Source organism: Frankliniella occidentalis, unplaced genomic scaffold (assembly GCF_000697945.3).
Source record: "Frankliniella occidentalis isolate FOCC.00 unplaced genomic scaffold, Focc_3.1 Scaffold15, whole genome shotgun sequence".
NCBI classification, from domain to species: domain Eukaryota; kingdom Metazoa; phylum Arthropoda; class Insecta; order Thysanoptera; family Thripidae; genus Frankliniella; species Frankliniella occidentalis.
Window position 1 is genome coordinate 2598083 of NW_026267145.1, and position 5075 is coordinate 2603157.

A 5075-nucleotide genomic window follows, 5' to 3' on the forward strand; every position below is an offset into this window, starting at 1 on the left:
TATGTTTCCGAACAGTTTAAAATTATGTTTCCGAACAGTTTGGATTTGAAATTTCCCAAAACGTTCGGGACGCAAATTTTCCAAAAAAAACTATTTACATTCAATGAAAACCTGGAAAAACAAAAGTGCTACATCCTACCTTTAAAAGGCAGTAATGGCTCATGTCAGTCGACATAGGCGCTTTAAATCATTCGATGGGTGCTTGTATGACTATTAGACTGATTTTGGCCGAGATGACTCTAATTCAGCGACATTTTCGTAATACAGATGTCATCTGTCATATGTCTCAATCTTATTGATCGATGCAGAAAACGTATGGCTCTGACTGGGTAATGTAAAACCGCGTCACTAAGTTTGAAGGAGAAACATGACTCGCACGTTCACAGTGTTCTTTTCCCCGAAAAAGACACTGCCAATTCATTAGGTTTACCCGTACGGTGGCGAAACTCTGCAAGCGAGGAAGGCAGAGCCTGGAGGCACTTGCATGCCGAGTCCACCCCCCGCCCCGGCTCCCCAAAGCTTGTCATGCTCCTGGGCCTTCCGGAGTGTGTCATATGTGTGAGTCGTTTTTTTGTAGTTTCGGAGAGCGAGGAAAAGAAACGAGAAGACACAGTCGAGATTCAGAGAAAGGGCGTGTCAGTGGCAGCGGGATCACAACTAATTACATTCTCATTGTCTCATACGTGCAGAGCAAGGGGCGCGCCTGGGTAGGACTGGGTCCAGCCTGCGGCCATACAGAGCGGAGGGACAAGGGACGCTGCCTCGGCTTGCACCAGACAACAGCAGCATCCTGTCCCAGAGGGGAAACGCGAAGCGTGCACCGTGGGGGCTACGCGACGGCAGACTGGGCGCCCGGCAGGTAGGCAATCCGATGCACGGCTGCTCGACGGGACTGTATCCCCACCTACCGGAGGCAGCAGCGTGCGGCTGGGCGCCCGGCTAGTAGGCAATCCGATGCACGGCTGTGCGACGGGACTGTATCCCCACCGACTGCAGGCGGCAGGGCGCTCGACGGCCGGATGAAACCCCTTTCATTTAGAGCAGGTAAGTCCGGTGACTATTGAGCCAAAGGGACCCAAACGCAAATTTTTGGTGTTTTTGTCTTTTGTGCATTCTCTAAGAACCGCGGGTCGTATTAATGTGCTCGGTTTGTATGTTGTTCGTGCGGTGTCGGTCCCCTTCACCTCAGAGCCCCCCCGGCGGGCTTGTAGATACGCCCCTCTCAGTGCCTCGTGTCACGCGCCGGCAGCCCGCCCGCCCCCACGAGCAAGCAGCACGCAGCCCCGCTGACGTTTGTCGCACCCGCGGGGCGCTCCTCGATAACGGGCCGTCGCGATAATTCTTCATCCCTCTCGAGCGACACGCCCGCGCAACTACTGAGCGCGACGCGACGCCCCACAACACACTGCGCGCCCTCAAACTCACGACTAGTTTTCATGACCCAGTTATTAAACAAACAAAAGGCAAAATTGTTTAAACTTTAGAGAAATAATATGAAGACAAGATACGGGTTATGTGATTTTTTTCACTGGAAATACATTTTGGTTTTACTGATGACTAGACCACCGATGACACAATGATATAGCTGCACATGGCGATATTGTAAAGTATGGGTCTAGTACATTTCGGATGCAGAGGCGCTGATGTCAAATTCAAAAGAGGGACGAGTCCCAAAAGAGGAAAGTTTTTTTGAGTGAGTATTGCAGGTGTAGGATATGCGTGCACGCTCGAGTGTGTGTGTGTGGGGGGGGGGGGACTTTCCTCGATCTCCGCCGAGGCGCTGATGACACGCGGTGCGCTGCGCCACCCCTCCGCATGCTGCACTGCAGCCGACGCGGCACTTTTTATTTTGGAAATGCGACGGCGCGCCCCCGCGTCACCCCCGTGCACACGGCCTAGGGGACAGCGGCACGCCCCGCCCCGCCCCGCCACGTCACGCACGCTCGCCCCCCTTCCCCCATCCTCCCGCAGTGCTGCCACCTCTAATGCGAGTTTCATCCCAGAGGAGCCCGCTCTCGCCGGGATTTGCATGTTTAAAGCGGTGCAAAAATAAGGTGTGAATGCTGCTGTTGGTGGCTGCGCTGCTGCGCTGCTGGCACTGCGGTGCCACGTGAGGCGAGGTAAGTCCATAAGGCCCGAGGCTGGCGGGCAGGGCGGGGGGCTCTGGAGCTGGAAGAATGAAGCCTTTACACGCTCGGCACATCAAAACCTCGCAGCATATTGCCCCCTACTTCTCCCTTCTTTTCCCTCTGCGCGCGCGCGTTCACTGTGAAAAATAGTCGTAAGGGTTACAGGAAAATTTTCCATGGTGAAAGTCGTAAAATTACAATTTAAATTGTAAATTGAAAAAGTAAATTTTTAAGCACTCCCTATCGACTTAGAATTGACCGACGAGCATGAATGGGATGTTGTAAATTTACGACTCATGTTGTAAATCAAAATTACAACAAATGTCGTAAATTTACGAGGATATTTTTCACAGTGTTGCTTCGACAAACAAAAGGGTTGTAGTGCGAGCACGACAGCGAATCGCAGTAGTATACCTTTAGGCATATGCGCTCTAAGAGCGTCCGCCGCCGCCCGTATGCAAGCAACATACCGTTTACTATTTTCTCTTTTTTATTCTAAACAAGGACCGAAAACCATCTGCAGCAGATGCACAAGAAAGTGCGAATCATCAGGCACTGCGAAGACTGAGGTATTGCCAGATGTGCTAATACCTTCACTATAAACAATTCAGTAGACGGACACACCACGGAAAATTTCTTTCAGTAGTTACTCGCCCGTGTTGACCACGGAACACCACAGAGGATTTCATGGTGAGTGCCGCTCTTTCATCGTAAGTGGGAATAATGAAGTAAATTTGGACTGCATGAAATAGCACACAAAATCTCAGTTTTCCGGAATCAACCACAACAAAAAATCCACGACAGAGACATGCCATATTCATTTACCGTACATGCTACCTTTTCCCCTTGGTATGAACAATATGCATTGCATCGTCACTTTAAAATAATAAAGTCTGAGAGCTCACTGGGTTACGTGGAATAGACGGTCTCCCGCAGCAGCAGGATGCGTGCTGCGCGCGCTGCCCCAGCGAGTGTGAGAACGGACACATTTCACCGATATATTGTAGACCGTCTCCTCGGTGAGGCGGGGGCCGGCGGGGGGAAACAAAGTTGGGGGAGAGCGGCGGTAACGACATGCACGCCGAGTGAGCGGTGAAGGGCCCAGATCAACTTGGAGATGATTTATAGGTCGTTCTCGAGAGGGAGGCAGAGACAGAGAGGGACAGACAGAGGGAAAAAGGAAAAAGCGAACGAGAGCGAGTCGGGGGTGAAAGGAGGAGAGAGGCAGATAGATATAGCCGGTGAGGGTCACACGCGAACTTGAAAGCAAAAGGGGCGGCGAGGGAGGGGCCGGCTGTTGCTGTGGAGGGGAATGGCACGGAGGGGGAGGGGATCGGACTCGAAATTGGGAGGGGTTCGTGTGTGCGCCGCCGTGCGCCGCTGTGCGGAGTGGGGAGACGTGCGGGCGGCGCGGCGGATCACGCGGAAAAAGTCGAGAGAATTGTTTCAATATGTAGCAGCGGCCGCCCCCGGCGCTGGGCTCGCGTCTGCGCGTGGTCCCCGCCGGTGTGGTGGGTGAGCGGCGCGAAAGGTGTTCCGCCTTTTAGTCAATAGCATCTCTATTTCGTATCCGGATTCGATTCTCATTGCTCTCCACATGTGTGCCTCGGGGCAAAGGGCATCAAAGGTTGCCGCCCCGCACTTGTCAGGCAAGTTGGCTGCGGCAGGAGAAAGGGGGGGGGGGGGGGGAGAGCGACCCGGCAAACACCGCGCCTTGTCAGAACTAGCTTCCACCCCCCTTTTCTGGCATTTTGAGAGTCTGTTCCCCTTTTCTTACATGTCTCTCTTTTTGTTAAGGGGACAACTGGCTTCCGAAGTGCGTCGCTCAAATACTCGACTGTCATGCTTGGAAAGCAAAGATACGTAGAATGGGAACGGGGAGAATTCACCTGTGTAACAATGGACATGTCTGCAGAGCGAGTCAGACGATAATTCAACCATTTTATTATGGAGCAGAAGTGGGTGGTGCCATTTCTTTCGGCGTCAGCCAGACGAGCGGCGCCGAACGAGCCGTCTAGGTAAATAGAAAGAGGGGAGGCACTTTGGTGCAGTTCCGCCAATGTCCAGCCCCCTCCTGCAGCCATTTCCCCCTTTGTTCGCGGAAGAATTGGCACATTTACAATGTCCACCGATCCCCCCTACAGTTATTCAGAGGCTAATTGGTTTGCCATTGGTCGAGTAAACATTCCTCGACAAAGGACGGGAGGGAGGGGTAGATTGTGAAAAGAGAGACAGATCGACGGATAGATGGGGAGGCCAGACGAAAAAGTGAGGTGTATTGTATTTCCTGCACACGGCCTCAACGGGGGTAATCAGTTAAACGCCGTGTAAAAATACCACAATCTTTGGGATTGGAGGTACTTTCTTCGACCAAATTTGGATCATCTTTACATTCAAAGCAAACAACACGCAAGGCGGATGCACATAGAAAACCATACCGTCAGTTTTGGACCACTATCCGTAGGTGCATTCCCCGGCTCCAGTCCAGTGTCCTCAGAAAAGACTCAAGACTTACCTCGAGCAGGTCGAACTAGACCAACTGTCTTTCCGTTCTTGGCATCAGAGGTCGCTGCGCGGGTCACTCCTCGGGTGGGAGAGGGGGTAGGGGGAGCAGCCGCAGCCGCCGGCAGCCGCCGCGCGCTGCACCGACACGGACACGCCTCCCGCCCTAACGGCGACACTCAGCACTTTGAATAAATAATCCATCGCCGCTCTTACCCTCCCGACAAGGCGTTTGCTCGGCGGAGTGGTGCCGCACCATGGTGCCGGCCCGGCCGGGGGCGTGGCGCGCCCGCTCTCAAAGGCGCAGCGCCGCAGCGCAGCAGCGAGGAGCCGGCGCCTTCCGTCTCCGTCGACCACTTTCCGATCAAACCGCATAGCTCTCTCCCTCTCTGTTCATAACTGTCTCCGTGTAAGAGAGAGGGAAAGAGAGAGAGAGAGAGAGAG